Source organism: Colossoma macropomum, unplaced genomic scaffold (genome assembly GCF_904425465.1).
Source record: "Colossoma macropomum unplaced genomic scaffold, Colossoma_macropomum, whole genome shotgun sequence".
In the NCBI taxonomy this organism is placed as follows: domain Eukaryota; kingdom Metazoa; phylum Chordata; class Actinopteri; order Characiformes; family Serrasalmidae; genus Colossoma; species Colossoma macropomum.
This window is the reverse complement of record NW_023495938.1, coordinates 21,378-39,198: the sequence shown is the minus strand read 5'-3', so window position 1 is coordinate 39,198 and position 17,821 is coordinate 21,378.

The following is a 17,821-nucleotide window of genomic DNA, read 5'->3' as shown; positions in this document are numbered from 1 at the left end:
CTTGTCTTTATCAATTTTACTGTCATTTATTACATTACCACAAACGTACACTCACTGCACTTTCTCTAAATACCTACAAAATAAAGACATGCTGTGACTAGATTTCAAGAGAAAAATCTGTCAAAATTTCCACTTCCACTGTTAATATTAAAAATTAGGCAGAAAAAATTTTAATGCAAGCACACTGCAGTTAAACTTCATGACTTACAGAGACCTATCACTGTAATTCAGCATTGAGTTCACTTTGATCTTTTCACTGGAGCTAAATGTGTACTCAGTTTTGTCACATGTTTATGTGTCTGAAATATGTTTGTGGTACAGGAATTTAAAAAAAAAAAAATACACAGCTTAAAAATCACAGGTTTAATAGTACATTTTTTATAGTGATGTATTTCTTTTAGTGCTTCATTTAACTTTTTTTGTTTTACTCTCTAAGACTTTTTTTTTTTAATATGTACACAAATTAAAATGATTGCTGATGAAAGAACATCATCTCATTATGGTGAATTGTAGACACTGCTCTCAGTTAGTGCAGTACTGGTAGCACTGATTGTCAGACTGTCTGAGCCAAACTTTTTCTGCTTAACATGTTTGGAGTTGTGCTTAACCAAGAAGTCTTGTGGGTCCCCCTTAAGTTGTGTCTCTAAGGACTGTATAGTCACACATTAATAATACATACAACAGCTATGTAACTACTGGTGAACTATTCACTAATCTGATAATAAAAATGTCAATACTTACTCTCATATAATCCCACATATGTAATAGAGTGAACAGCTATTCTGTTTTTACAGGTATACTGCTGCAGCTAGCTAAATGTTAGAAAAGTTGTCATTTCCTTGAAGATGGAGTGTAGATAGTTTGTAGGTAATTGCAAAACAGGTAATGTAGGTAACTGATGTAGATAATTACATACCACGTGTTTTAATCAGAAATATCTTTGTTGGAAAAACAACAATTCATACAAATGTAATTTTTCACCACTTCCTGATCAACATTTGTTTACCTATAGGGCAAACTGTTCAACAGATGATGCAGTCAACTAGTATATGTTATGTTCCCAAACATTTTATTTGATTAGATTTGATTAACCTTTATATTTTAGCTGTTTTAATTATTGTTTCATATTTTATTGTATTGTTATTATTAATGTTTCACTGTTTTATACTTACTTGATTTGAGTCTTTATTTATTAAATTTACTTTTATAATTTGATATGTTCTTACATATTATCAATGCCTTGCTCTGTATTAACTCTGCAACATTGTAAATGAGGGTCACCCTCAATGTTCTCTGAGATTAAATAAAGGTTGATTGATTGATTTGGACACTCCAGGCTCCTAAGCCAAAATCGTGTCAGTATACTGCAGCTCTGCTTTCAGGAGGTGGCTTGTGTGACTGGGACAATGACGACACAACTCATGTAGAGCTCATGATCAAAAATGATGAGTCCACCTACAGGACAGAGGTGGCCCTCTTAGCTACATGGTGCACCCAAAAAACAGTAGTGATGGTGATAGGCTGGTGAAAGAACCCACCCATCCACCATCTTGGCTATCAACAAAAGTGCCGTAATTAAAATGGAGTCATGTAAGTTTTGCACTACCACCATCTTAACAACGATTATCAAGAAAGCTCATCAAAGAAGTTACGGTAACTTATGTCTCCACTGATTCTGTCCCAGTTGTGCATATTCACCACTGAGAGCATCTTAACCTACATCATAGCTGTATTGTTCAACTCTGGCTCTTCCCACTCAATCAGTGTAATGAAACATGTTTAGGTTACTTCTCTAGTGAATAAACATTAGAGAAGGAGAATTCCTAGAGTGTACTTGTACTAGTGGGATAATAGAACTTGTAGTAGTATTTGCAGTATTGTAGTATTTGGCCAAGTGGAAGCATGTATAAATTAAATAAGAGCAGCCCAAGAATTAAACCCTAGGCGACACCACAAGTTACTAGCACTCTCTCATAAACATTATTTCTATTATAAAAAGTAACCCCTTCCTTGCATGTATGAACTGAACCATTTCAGGACTTTTTAGTAACCCAGTTCTTAAGTCTATCCATTAGAATTTTATGGTTAATGGTATCAAAGGCAGTGCTAAGATCAAGCAGTAGTAGGACAGATATTTTTCTAGAGTCTGTATGCAAGCAAATGTGAATAATAACCTTAATTACAGCAGTTTCGGTACTATAATTAGGCTGAAATCCTGAGAGAAAATTATCCAGACAGCTATTCATGTGCTCACAGTCACATGCTAAGGGAGTCCCAAAGAGTTCAGTATAGAACAGAGTTTTTTGGCATGATTGTCATTGGGATTGTCAATGTGTACATTAAAATCACCAGCAAAAACAAAAGGATCAAAATCTGTGGAAAGATAATATATCTGTTAATTCACCAATAAAATTAGCATTGTACTTTGGAGGCTAGTAGATAATTACTAGTAATATTCTTGGTGCCCCTTTCAGAACCGCACAAAGATAAAGGATGTGAAATCACCCAGTGATAATTGCTTGCATTGGGAAGAGTCATTAAATAGAGCAGCTAGACCTCTGCCTTTCTTGCTGGCATGTGAGACATTTATAAAGTTAAAGTTGGATGGAGTCGACTCGATTAATGTGGTTTCAGCAGTACATTTATTCAACCATGTTTCTGTTAAAAGCATAAAATCAAGCCCATGAGCTCTAATAAAATTCAAATAAGACTTGTTTGTGAGAGATCTAATATTGAGAAGAGCTTATTTAATAACCTGTGCACTTTGTTTCCGACTTGCTTTTTATGTACTGCAGATTGGATTTATTCACATTATCTGACAAGTACTTCCTGTTTTGTTTTCTTTTCTGATAAGTACTGGAATAGGAGAGATTACCAGCACACAGGGTCCAAGCTTGCCTTCAAAACATGTACTGCTCTGGAGTCATTGGGTGTTAGTGCTGATGTATTTCTGCCAACGGGAGTAGATAAGTAGTAAATAAGCAGAGGACCACTAAGAAATGACTGCATATTGAGCTTCCCCTAAATGCATTAAAGAGACCATTAAAGACTTTTTAATGCTTCAGACTTCTGTTTCTTTTTGCCATTCTTACCCACATGAACAATGATCTGCTTCACTGTTGTGTATTCAGCCAGTAATGTAGGAAGCTTTTCATTCAGTTTGGAGACTGCAATGTTTGGCTCACATCAAACAATAAGTTTCTTTATTTTTTTTATTTATTTATTTATTTTTTTACACTGTTAACAGAGTCATCTCCATCACACCACAGACAGCAGCTGTACTGGGGTGCTCTGACCAACCACATACTGTATCCATCACAACAGCATGGCTTCATAGAAGAAGAGTCCTGGTGCTGAACTGGCCTGCCTGCAGTCCAGACCTTTCACCAATAGAAAACATTTGGCGCATAATGAAATGAAAAATCCATCAAAGAAGACCCAGGACTGTTGAGCAGCTAGAATCCTACTTCAGACAAGAATAGGACAACATTCCTCTAACAAAACTCCAGCAATTGGTCTCCTCACTTCCCAGATATTTACAGACTATTGTTAAAAGAAAACAAGATGCTACACAATGGTAGACATGGCACTGTCCCAACATTTTTGAGATATGTTGCTGCCATCCAGTTCTAAATGAATTAATGTTTTTCATGAAATGGTCTCACTTTCAACATCTGATATGTGTTCTATGTTCTATTGTGAATAAAATATGGGTCTGTGAAATTTGCAATTCATTGCATTCTGTTTTTATTTACATTTATTTACATTTTACACAGCATCCCAACTTTTTTGGAATTGATGTTGTACTTACTTAACTTAAATATAAGGGTCTGTGGAGGTATGATGGTCTTTAGGCTACTCTGCCATGTCACAAGGTTTGGACAGACACATCCTACAGCAGTTTAGCAGATTACAGCAAACACAGGCAGGAGTTGAACAGGACAAATTATGTTCACCCAAACATAGGGTGGTGCAGCCCAAAGTAGGTGGATGCAGATGGGCATGGCATGTGGTTGAAAAATTGTGCTACATTTGGCGGGCAGGTGTGGGCAAGAATCACACTTTATTTTGCGTGTGGGTGGACTTGATTATTGTTTGAATTGAGTGGATGTGGGCATTAAAAATCAGGCCTGTGCAGACCTCTATTGTTCACAAATGAAGAAAACTTGGAACAATGGTGAACCTTCCCCGGATTAGCCAACCTACCAAAGTCTCACCATCCAGGAGGTCAAAAAAGAACACAAAGGAACATCCAAAGAACTTCAAGCCTCACTTGCTTCAGTTAAGGTCAATGTAGGTAATGCTTCCACAATAAGAAAGACGCTGGGCAAAAATGTCATTCATGAGAGAGTTGCAAGATGTAAACTACTGTTGACCAGAAAGAACACAAAGGCCCATCTCACATTTGAAAAAAAACAAAACAAAAAAAAACAAAAAAAAAACATCTAGGTAACTTATGGGATATATATTATATATTAATATTCTGTGGACTGACAAGGGGTGGAACTTTTTGCTAGACGTGTGGTGGTAGTGTGATGGTCTGGAGGGTTTTGGGGTGGCCGAGTCAAAGTCCTGACTTAAATCCCATTGAGGTGCTGTGACAAGACATTAAACAGGCAGTTCATGTTTGAAAAACCTCCAATATAGCTGATTTAAAACAATTCAGCAAAGAAGAGTGGGGCGAAATTCCTCCACAGCGATGTAAAATACTTGTCGCAAGTTTTTGCAAATGTTTGCTGTTATTCCTGCCAAGGGTGGCACAACCAGTTATTAGGTTCAGGGAGCAATTGCTTTTTCACATGGGTGATATAGCTTATGAATAAATCTTTGTCTTCAATAAATGCAATGATCATTTAAAGCTGCATTTTGTGTTTACTTGTGTTGTCTTTATCTTATATTAAAAGTAGTTGGGTGATCTGAAACATTCATATGTGACAAATTAGCAAATATAGATGAAATCGGGTGAGGGGCAAATACAGCATGTATTCTGTGTAGCATACAGGCCTCATGGAACAATGTATATAACAGCAAGGACACTGAAATAGCAAGATCATGTTGTAGCCAATATATTTATAAATAGGCAGTATGTAGCCTAGCCTACTTAAACAGATTCAGCTAGCAATTTAGCTAAGTTTTGTGCACATAGTTAGTTATTTAGCACAGTGTAAAGTTTGTGTTTAGATCTGGTTACAGTTGGCAAACAGTTGATATAGATCAATAGGATTATTTAGTAAGGCTGTGTTTAGGTCTGGTTGGTATTGAGATTTGAAATTATTTTGGATATTATTATAGCTGTGTTAAGGCTTGTTTAGCAGGACAGTAGATTTAGAACTATAGGGTAATGATAGAGATTAATAAGGCTGTGTTTAGCTCTGATTAATGATAGTGTGCAAACTATTGTACAAGTTAATTTACATGCCAACAGGACTTAGAAAAAGCAAAAGAGATTAGATGTTGCTAATGTACACTGCATAGTTTAGAAGGTCAAGGAATTCAAAGTCAACATGCTTTTCATTGACTACAAAGAGATTAGATGTTGCTAATGTACACTGCATAGTTTAGAAGGTCAAGAAATTCAAAGTCAACATGCTTTTCATTGACTACAAAGAGATTAGATGTTGCTAATGTACACTGCATAGTTTAGAAGGTCAAGGAATTCAAAGTCAACATGCTTTTCTTTGACTACAGCCAACCTCTTGACTATGATCGTGTGACAGATAGTCTGGTTCCACATTGACAAAGGAGTTAGCCAAGACAGCTCATCATCACCATACTTGTTGAACCTGTATGTTGAACATATAATAGAAGAAGCAAAATTAGAAAGAGCACTTTTTTCCACTGATGGTGAATTTATGCAAGTGGTGAACAGATTTTGTGTGCTTGGATAAGTAATTGACAACAAAAGATCCAGTAAGTCAATAATTGTGACACACACTGGCACTGAGCACCAAATATGAAGGAGGTTGAAGAGATCTTGTATTTATAGCATTTGTCAGATGCTCTTATTCAGAATGACATACAATTTACATAGGTAGTCAAAGGTAGTGCTAAGAATCTTGCCCGAGGACTAGTATAAGGGACCTACCCAGGCACAGGTATTGAACCCAGTCTGCACAGTGAAAGGCAGAGGTGCGACCCACTACACCATACCAAGCACTTTGAAAGTAAAAGGTGCGTCTACAAAACAAAGATCAGAATTGTCCAGGCTGGGGTCTTTTCTGTGGTTCTGTAGGGCTGTGAAAGCTGGATGATAAAAAAGAGGAGCAGGGACAATATTGGTGTGGGCAGAGACTACTGAGAGTAAGCCTCATTTCTCACTCCCAGCTCCAAATACCTCAAGGCATACTTATGTTTAAAAAATTACTTAAAATAATCTATAATGATGATTGCTGTTGATCTTTTGACATTGAAAATATGAGTGGAATTTAAATGTAATTTAAGCAAAGTCTAAGTGGTCTATTTTTAACCCAGTTTTCTCTGCAGTTTAGACATGTCCAATTCCACCCTCTAGTTAGGACTCCCTGAATACCACCAGTGCTAGGAGGGTGAAAGCTAGCACAGGTGTCCTCTAAATCCTGTGAATCGCCATTGTATCTTTTGAACTGTTGCTAATGCAGCATCATTGGAAGACTGAATGTGCTTGGAGGAACATGCCAACCACCATTTCTGTTACGTCTGGCACTGAATGATGGGGGAGAGGGAAGACCATCTTACCCAACCAGCAAGAGCAAGGCCAGTTGGGTAGTAGCATCACCAGGGATTGAAATTGGGATCTCCTGATGATAGGGCCAACACTTAGATGGTCATGCCACTTGTGTGACCTTAAATTTAGTCTATGTAAGCTTTTGCTAAGCTAAGCTTTGCCTTATGGCTCAGCTCCCTCTTCACCACTACAGTCCAGTACAGTGACTGCATCACTGCTGCCACCTGTCCCAGCCTGCGGCCCATCGCACAATCCCTCTTCCCATCATTCGTGAACAAGACCCCAAGATACTTAAACTGCTAAAGCTGGGGCAGGTCTTTGCCCCTTACCCAGAGTAGGCCATCCTTTTCTGGACACATAATGCCCTCCTGACCTCAGCTAGACCTTGGGAACCTGTCTATGAATATCACAAATAGGAGTGGAGACAAGGCACAACCTTGGCAGAGTGCATCATGAGCTTGACTTAACGTAGAGTATACGGATACAACTCTCACTCTGGGCGTACAGATTTTTAATGGCTTGGAGTAGTGGCCCCGGCTGAGGATTGTGATCCATATTGTCTTTGAGCTCATATGAGTGTGTTGTAGCTATTTAGCTTGCAAACCCGAAAGGAGAGACAATTTTGCTTGAAGAATAGTTCTAGGTTAAGATACTTGTAAGATGCCACATAAGCTAAAATTACATACATTTGGCTCCCTAGATACGAGTCTGGAATCAGATTCAGATTGCTGTGGCCTGATTGTTGCATAGTGCCCTCCAAAAAACATCCTGAAACATTTGGCAAAATGTGGCCAGCATAATAATTGTTTTGGTAAAGGAATGACATGTTCAATCATTTATTTTAATGACATAAACATAAATCTATAGTGTCACCAAAAGTAAAAGATTTGTAGTCTAAAATCCAAGCCAGTTAAAAGTCCAAAATGTGTTTTCAACTCTGACTCTGAACTAATTCAGTAGAATGGTCCTTTAAAAATGAATATTACAATGTTTATCATCATCATCATCATCATCATCATCGTTAACCGCTTAGTCCAGATAGGGTCGCGGTAGCAGTTGGGAGAGCAGAGAATCCCAGGTGACCCTGTCCCCCGCAACTTCCTCCAGCTCATTCCCGGGGACCCCAAGCCGCTCCCAGGCCAACTTGGAGATATAATCCCTCCAGCGGGTCCTAGGACGACCCCGGGGTCTTATTCCGGTAGGCCGTGCCTGGTACACCCCCACCGGGAGGCGTCCCGGGGGCATCCGGATCAGATGCCCGAACCACCTCAGCTGGCTCCTCTCAATGCGGAGGAGTAGCGGCTCTACTCCGAGCTCCTCCTGGATGGCTGAGCTCCTCACCCTATCAAATAGAGTGTAGCCCGCCACCCTGCGAAGAAAGCTCATTTCTGCTGCTTGTATTCGCGATCTCATTCTTTTGGTCATAACCCACAGCTCATGACCATAGGTGAGGGTCGGGATGTAGACCGATCGGTAAACAGAGAGCTTCGCCTTATGGCTCAGCTCCCTCTTCACCACTACAGTCCGGTACAGCGACCGCATTACTGCTGCCGCCTGTCCCAGCCTGCGGTCGATCTCACGATCCTTCTTCCCATCACTCGTGAACAAGACCCCGAGATACTTAAACTCCTCCACCTGGGCCAAGTCCTTACCCCCTACCTGGAGTGGGCATACCATCCTTTTCCGGGCTAAGACCATGGACTCAGACTTGGAGGTGCTGATCCGCATACCAACCACTTCACACTCAGCTGCAAACCGCTCCAGTGTGCGCTGGAGGCATCCATGTGATCCAGCCAAAAGAACAACATCATCTGCAAATAGCAGAGACGCCACCCTCCGCCCTCCACACATAATGCCCTCCTGACCCCGGCTACGCCTTGACACCCTGTCCATGAATATCACAAACAGGAGTGGAGACAGGGCACAACCCTGGTGGAGTCCAACGCTAACACTGAAAGTGTCCGACTTAATGCTGAGTATACGGATACAGCTTTCACTCCGGGCGTACAGAGATTGAATGGCCCGGAGTAGTAACCCCGGCACCCCATACTCCCGGAGGACCTCCCACAAGATATCTTGGGGAACACGGTCGTAAGCCTTCTCCAAATCCACAAAACACATGTAGACTGGGTTGGCAAACTCCCATGCCCCCTCAACAATCCGTGAGAGGGTGAAAAGCTGGTCCATTGTTCCACGGCCAGGACGGAATCCGCATTGTTCCTGCTCAATCTGAGGTTCAACTATCGGTCGAAGTCTCCTTTCCAGCACCTTGGCATAGACTTTCCCAGGGAGGCTGAGCAGTGTGATACCCCGATAGTTGGCGCACACCCTCCGGTCCCCTTTCTTGAAAATAGGGACCACCACCCCGGTCTGCCAGTCCAAGGGTACTGTTCCCGAGGTCCATGCACTATTGCAGAGGCGTGTCAGCCACGACAGCCCCACAATATCCAGAGCCTTAAGCATCTCCGGACGAATCTCATCCACCCCCGGTGCCTTGCCACTGAAGAGCTTGCCAACTACCTCAGTGACCTCCACCAGGGAAATGGAGCTTGACACGCCAGAGGCCTCTGGCCCTGACTCCCATGAGGGAGGCATGTCACCCGGATTAAGGAGTTCCTCAAAGTGCTCTTTCCACTGACTGACAATATCCTCATTTGAAGTCAGAGTTTCTCCACCCCTGCTGAATACAGCCTGGGCGCCGGACAGTTGTCCAGAACCTCCTCGAGGCTGACCAAAAGTCTTTTTCCATGGCCTCACCAAACTCCTCCCACGCCCTGGATTTTGCTTCTGCCACCGTTGCAGCTGCCACCTTTTTTGCATGTCGGTACCTATCTGCTGAATCGGGAGTCCTTCGGGCCATCCAGTCCCTAAAGGCCTCTTTCTTCAGCCTCCCTCACCACCGGTGTCCACCAGGGGGTTCTTGGGTTACCGCCATGACAGGCACCAACAAGCTTTTGGCCACAGCTGCGCCTGGCAGCTTCCACAATGGAGGTTTTGAACAGGGTCCATTCAGACTCTATGTATATATTACAATGTTTCTTATCATAATTCTTAATGTAATTAATTTTGTTTTTCATTTAAAATATTTGCTTTAATGATTAAGTGGTTGAGGGTTTTGTACATTTTATATGTGGTGGCTTTTATCATTGCTGTCAGAACAATTCCTATTGATGTAAGAACAGCACCAATTTATTTCGCTATTTCATTCCATGTTTTTTAAGGTTTTCAATGCTGTTTCTGTGCATGTTTTAGTCTTGATTCACTGTAAAAAATGTCCTAAATAATAATAAAAGTACTTATTCATGCTGATTATTGCATATTTTATTTTGATCACATTTTATTTCAAGTGGTCCTTTTGTAGATAATAAAATATCAAGAGAATTACAAAACATAACAAGTAACAGTAGGGAAATAACATTAGAGAAGCCTCAGTGGACATTATTATAGTACAGTTTGTAGAGTTACAAGAGTAATTTTAATTAATTTGAGATGAAGAGATACATTGTAAATCTTACTGAACATATTTGAACAGTCTGTAGTATTTTTAATAGCTTAGTATCCAAACGTCATTAATGCTGTGTGTATGAAAATACCGAATACATAATAGTTATTGATGTTCCATGCTCATATTTATATGTACCGATCCCGTCAAGGAAGGATGTTAACAACATCTATGAATGTTTTGAGTGTATGAGCCCTTTGGAACCACTTTACAAGCTACACTTACAAAGGGTTTATGAATTATTTAAAATTTGTTTTAGAATGGTCAATAGGTAATAAAGGTAATAATGTCATAAACATCTTTAAATTATGAATAAGCACTTATAACACCTACATAAAAGGGCAACAGTGAACTGTCACTTGCGAAAGAGTGAGTTCACATACGAGGGGTGCTCAATCCTGGTCCTAGAGATCTACCACCCTGGAGAGTTCAGATCCAACACACTTGGCATAAAAATCACAAAATAAATAGCTCCAGTGTTATTAATCAAATCATGCATCTTAGCATCTTGAGAACAGTTCATCCATTATCATGTTTGTCATATCTTTCCAGTAAAACACACCATGATGAACATATTCGCCAAAGTCCTCCTGATTCCACTTCACAGTGTTTATCTTGTCTTCTGTGAATCTCCTCACTCTGACCACCAGCAGGAACACATGAGGACCAGGAGAAGACAGTGAGATACACCTCTCTATTTCAGTCTTCAGCTGGTCTGTACTGAGAGTTGTGGTGTTGATTGCTGGAGTATCGATGACTGAGATGTTTCTGTTCTCCACTCTTCCTCTCTGTATCTCACACTCTGTAGTTTCAGTCTCTCTGAAAGCTTCTCTTCCTAATATTGCATTGCCTGTTGCGTTTTTTACAGCACCAGCAGCACCATCCTCAGATCCTCAACTGTGTGGAAAGCAAAAGACAGTGAGCAAAATTTTACCCTAACCCTCACACTGGCCCTAATCCTACCCCCAACCTTAACCTCAACCCAAAACCTAGACCTAACCCTCACACTGGCCCTAATCCTAACCCCAACCTTAACCTCAACCCAAAACCTAGTCCTAACCCTCACCCTGGCCCTAATCCTAACCCTAACCTGAACTTCAACCCAAAATCTAATCCTAAACTTCACCCTGGCTCTAATCCTAACCTTAACCTCAATCTAAAACCGAATCTTAATCCTAACCCTAGTCCTGATCTTCACCTACCATGAACCTCAACCCAAAATCTAATCTTAATCCTTAACATGGCACTGATCCTAATCCTAATATTAGCCTCAGTCCAAAACCTAATCCTAACCCTCACCCTACACCCACATTTGTGTAATTACATGAGTAAAACTAAAGTTGATTACTGATACACATTGTTAATGTGTAATTACACAGTCATTAGAGAAACTATTTAAGGTCGGACAAGATTCCTTAGTTAAATAAAGCTCCACCCATGTTAAGCAGAGAAGGTTTGACTACATTTTGTATTGCTATTCTGAGAATGTACAGCTAGTTTATTGCATGGTAATGCAGTTTTAGTCTGTCTGACTTATACAAAATGATTACAACAGAGTGATGACACTGAGGGAGTGTCCAGCACAAAGGCTCCCTCATTATCAGACAAAGAGAAAATAGAACATCAGTAGCAGCATCTCAGCATTCAGGTAGGCTCTCATTTCATATTATCTATAGAATATTTTGTGACTTTACATTGTGTAATGTAGGCAACATCGTAAGTTTTAGCTCTGATGCACTTTTCATTTAAAGCCAACAGTCAGGGAACAATCATGATGCATTTTCTGATTGTTTAGTTTAGGCAAAATTTAAATAAATAAAGTAAAAAAGAAAATAATTTTATTAAATAACAAAATCTTACTTTTCAGAAGTAGCAGTACTTTTTTTGAAATTTAAGTTCAATTTTTAGAATGCATTTCAGGTCAGTATCTACTGAGAAATAAATCTTTCCACACTTTGAAAAAAGATGGTTCTTAAAGGGTTATTTAGTAAAGAAATTGGTTCTGTATAGAACTATGAAAACTCAAAGAAGCCTTGGGACTTTGTATGATTGAAGCGTTCTTTACATCATGAAATGCATGGATCTTCAGACTGATTGACTTAAAGAACTCTGTAATCATGCAAAGGGTTTCTTGAGTTTTTGTGGTTCTACATAAAACCATTTTATTTACTAAAAACCCTTGAGAACCACTTTTTTTTAGGTGTGCTGATCTTGCTAGGAAGGTAGTCTCTGCCTGCATGACCCAGTTTGCCCAGATTCTCGTGATTCTATATAGAATAATGGAAACACATAGAACCCTTTGCATGATTAATGGGTTCTATATAGCACCAAAAAGCCTTCTTCTATTGTTACAATGTCAAGCCTGTAACAATAGAAAAACCTTTTTGGTCCTAGAAATAACCCTTATCCAAAAGCTTCTGTATATAACCACATAAAACACATTCTCAATCAATGTGAAGAACCATTTAATGATGCAAAGAACACTAATCATTTGCTTCTTCCTCCTGTTGGTTCACCTGCATTGCACAGTTCTGCTCTACTGAGTAAGTTGTGATGATTTTATATCTAGACACACAGCAAAAAGTGGAAACATTAAAAATAATGCTTATTAATTTGCAAACCATCACTGAAGAGGCAATGTGCTAATATGTATTTAAAATATGAAATTGCACATTTAAGTAAAATTCTATTATATATTTATATAATTTTGTATGATGTAGGCTTATATACTAAAATGCATTCATTCACAGTTCACTACTGTTTGTGTTTTCAGTACATAGAGACACTGCACAAATCTATAACCATAAATTTTTAAACAAAATATGGTCCCATTTTATATTGTGTCTCTAGTAACTGTGTAGTTACATGTGAACAACATATGCAACAACAATGTAACTACTGATGATTTAGTCACTGTTACAGATGGATTACAGAAGGTCACCTTATGTAATTACACATGTGTATCAACTTTAGTTTTGCCCCTTGTAATTACACAAGTGTGCCTTAATAGTTGTAACAGCCTGTTCTCTCTCATGTAATTACATAAGGGTAATAACATCAATGTAATTACATTCATACTCAGTATGATTTGGAGCAGCAGTTTTTTCAGATTTTTTTTTCAGCAGTAGAAGTATGTAATAACTTACATTAAGACATTACTTACACTGTATCTGCCAGCTTTACTAATATTTATCTAGCATTTATGTTGCTAGTTTTATGACACTGTAACCAGTTTTAGCTTTAAACCATCCTGTAATGTGACAGAACAGCAGATGTTCCCTTATCTTAACATTTAACATTTTATGATATTAATTAAATGTGTTGCATTTCCCCCAAAGCAGTGTCACTATTACCACTGCATAATTACACAGTATCTACTTATCAACTACACAGGGATTTTATGTAAAAAATACTTCCTTTAAATGCTGGGAAAGACTTCTGATCTCTAGAGTATCAAAAAGATACACATGTGTAATTACATAGGCTGTACTTCAATAAGCCACCTGTAACATTGGCTAAATCATCCATAGTTACAGTGTTGTTACATATGTTATACACAGTTATTAGAGACACTTAATATAAAGTGGGACCAAAAACATCCTGAATAGACTGCAAGAATATATAACTTATCATCTATAAAGCCAATACCTGGAGATACTTCAAGATCTATAATCCTGCAGATACTTCAAAATATATAATATTTAATATTTAGCAGTGAGAATCTTTAAACTATATCCTATAAGCGACATCAGCTACAACATAACTTCATCTAATTCAGAGGTGTCCTTTTTTTTGTCTTAGAGGGCAAAAGTACAATGATTGTGGTGGTTTGAGGGCTAAAAGGTCAAAACAATAAATAAATGAAAAGGGCAGATTTCCAATTCTTTTACATTAATAATAACTTACTAACTTGTTTATAGTACATATATGTTTGTTTTATCATTAGATAAAGGGGTGTGGTTAGGATAAAGACCTAAAGACCTAGTGGGTCAAATCAAACATTGAGGTGATGGATTAAGTGATTCAGTCTTGGTTGTCAGTGGACACAAAGAAAAGAACAGAAAGTCAGATCTCAGTGAACATTTCTTTGCTGATATCACACTCAAGAGTTAATAACAGGTCTTTTTTTGAAGGGAAATTCCTTTGATATTTTACAGCAGGGAGTGCTGTGGTTAAACAGTTAATCCTGTTATAATCAATTGTGAGCAAATGTCATGTTGTACTTTTCTGTTTACTTTGGCAGTGTCACAATAACAGTCGGGACAGCCCTGCTTAGGGTGTGGAGCTAGTTGAAAAAAGGAGAGGCTCAGTGGTGTTTTTATTTTATTTACCAATTGCAATTAGGAATGAAAACAAGAGCAGGTTTATACTTTATAGGTCGACATTAACGAATGCAAATTACTTGATAATTATAAGATAATAAAAGTAATTAAATACTCATTTATATATTAGTTGTCTGTTCATCAAGCATTAGTTGTTACTTAGTTAATGATTAAGTACTTAGTAATTAGGAAGTGAGGACTTGGAGACACTGCAAGAAACTATTACCTATTATCTTTAAACCAAGAACCTGCAGATACGGAAAACACGCAACTTATAATTTACAAGAGACAAGAGCCATATTATAAGTTAGTCTAGTTCAGAGGTGCCCATCAAAATGCAATGTTGTAGAAGTCCAAGGGCAAAAAAGAAGAGACTTTAAGAGTTAAAAAAACTGCAAAGCCAGTTTCAAGAAAGTTGTGACAGTAAATGAAATGCTAATAAAATCAGAAAGCAGTGTTTCGTAGATTCTGTTTGACCTGTATTAAAATGAAAATGGTTCAACAACACAATATGTTATGTTATCCTTAAGAACTTCATTTTTTTTTTTTTAATATGTGTTTATTCCTAATTTGATGCCTGCATCATTTTCCAAAAACATTGGGACAGGATGATGTTAACCACTGTGTTACATCACCTTTAAGAACACCTAATAATCATGTAGGAACTAAATTAACAAACTAATCCAATCTTGGATTAAAAATATGTTTACAAAAACAATTAAGCTGATAAGAAACAAAAAAAAAAATCAAATATATTGCCTTTGTGCTGTTGTTATTCAAATATAAATCTAAGTAGATTTACAAATCTGTTTCTATTTGCATTTTACCTACTGTTCCAACATTTTTGGAAGTGGTCTTGAATAATGTGCTGCTAAAGTGTTTCATGGGTCATGGCTTATGGGTGTTAAATTCATAAATAAATGCAAATAATAAATAAGCTCAAATGTAGACTTCAGTGAGAACGGATTAAGTGCAATTTTCCTTCATTGCTGGTTGTCAGTGGACTCTGAAGTAGCCACGTTTGCTGTTAATTAGATTTATTTCATGCTAGCACAAGGCTGTTCCAGATTTTTCGCTATCTTGCTGTGTGTGGTTACAATTGCACATTTGCTGCAGCATGTTTTCTGCTAATGAGCAAGTATGAGTGACAGAGACGTGAGTAAAGTGATTGTAACATTTTTGAAATAGAGATAAATGCAAAGTTATTGTACTTTGCGGTGAAACATTTTAAGTTAAATTAAAAATGTAAAAATTGATTTTTCTATTGCTGCTGTAAACATACTTCTGTAATAATCTACCCCACAAATCACAAAAGTACAGCCACTAAAATCTCAGTGAACATCCTTTTAGTAATACTACAGCAGATTACAGGTAATAATAGATCATTTATTGAGGTAACTGTATTTGATATTTTACAGTGAGTGCTGTGGTAAACCTGTTAATCCTGTTATAATCCTGTTATATAAAAATACATTTTCCAAAGAAGCAGTTGAGATTGAGGGCAATTCAGACTGATTTGTTGTCTATTATTTTCTAAAAGCTTTGAAAGTGAGCAACTCAAAAGCAGAAAAAAGGAAAAAGCACACAAAAAACTCAAATTCTATTATATTGAGATATTTATTGATATGTGTTTTTATGTTGGCTCAGCATCACCGCCTACACATTTATAAGTAGAAAGTCAGTCAATTGCCCTTATTCATCAAAGTGTGTGTGTGTGTGTGTGTGTGTGTGTGTGTGTGTGTGTGTGAGGGTGTGTTTGTCTATTGTTTAAGAAATCAGTTGGTAGTGCTGCTCAAGCTACTCATCAGTCTAGCAGTGCAGTGTTTCTAATGTCTTCAATCAACAAGTGTTGAAGAATATAAACAGATCTCACATGTTTACAGTTGTGTCCCCAGGACCCTGCTATGTATAGAACAAAGCTACACTGACTGAATATTTGATTTGAGCTTTAGTGCAGAATAAATGGCTACATTATAATGTTACTGTATCAGCTTCTTATTTACCCTATTTTTACTAATACTGCAACTGAATACAATAAAGGGATATAAACAGACTGTATCACAACCATAACATGTCTTTAAACAATAATTTGCTGATCAAAAGATTCTGCTGTTCAGTCTCCTAATATATTAAGTGTCTAATAACTGTGTAGTTACACATTAACAACACTTTGCAACACCAGTGTAACTACTGGTAATGTAAACAGTTTTACAGATGGATACAGTTTCTCAACGTTGGTTTTGGAAACCCACTGTCCTGCACATTTTAGTGCTTTTCCTGCTTTAACACAGACACTTTATCTCTATATATGGCTGTTAATGAGCGGATTGTTTGGATCAGGTGTGATGGGCGCAGAAAAAGTGCAGGACAGTAGGCCTCCAGAACCAGGGTTGAGAAACACTGGATCACAGTAGTACAGCTTATGTGCATATACATGTAGCAACTTTTACTTATATTATTACACAAGTCTATCTTGATAGTGCAGCAGCATATCTTACATAGTTATAAATGTATAATAGGGTGAGGGTAATGACATTTGTATGCAGGGTATTTACCTAAATGAAATGTCTAACTTTCCTAACGTTTTGCTAACTGCAGTGGGGTGCATGTGTGACCAGTGTTCTTGCTTTAAAAATACACATTTAAATTTAAAAGATTTTATATCTTTATTTAGGTACAGTGAAATTACAGAATGGTATTAATTGGTCATGGGGCTCACTGCACAATGTAACACAGGCAGCAACCCACCAACCAGTGGCAGGAGGCACTCCTAGACCGTTCCTGCCACCAGAGGGGGGCAGAGAGTGGCATACTAGGTAATCACTGGCAACCAGCTCCACCTGTGTGAGCTCTACTTAAGGAAGCTCTGCCTGAATCCCGTGCTCAGTTTTGAGTCTGACATGCTGAAAGCTGGTGGCTCTCTCTGGCTGGCAACTTGGATAAAAAAAACAATTTGGTGTGGAATGGACATTACATAATTCTTGTGAACTGTAAAATAAGTGAACACATCCTGTGCCATTATAAATACAGTCACAATACAGAATTATTTAAAGCAAGAGCTTTGGTTACCAAGCATAACACAAGTGTATTACAGCTAGCTAAATGTTAGGAAAGTTGGTGTTTACTCTGCAGATACACTGTAAGTACTCTTGTAATGTAGGTTGTTACAATCACCATTATACAATTGTGTGCTATATATATATATATATATATATATATATATATAGCATGAACATGATATATATGATATATTACATGATATATTACATGAACAAAACAAGGTAATTGTAGATC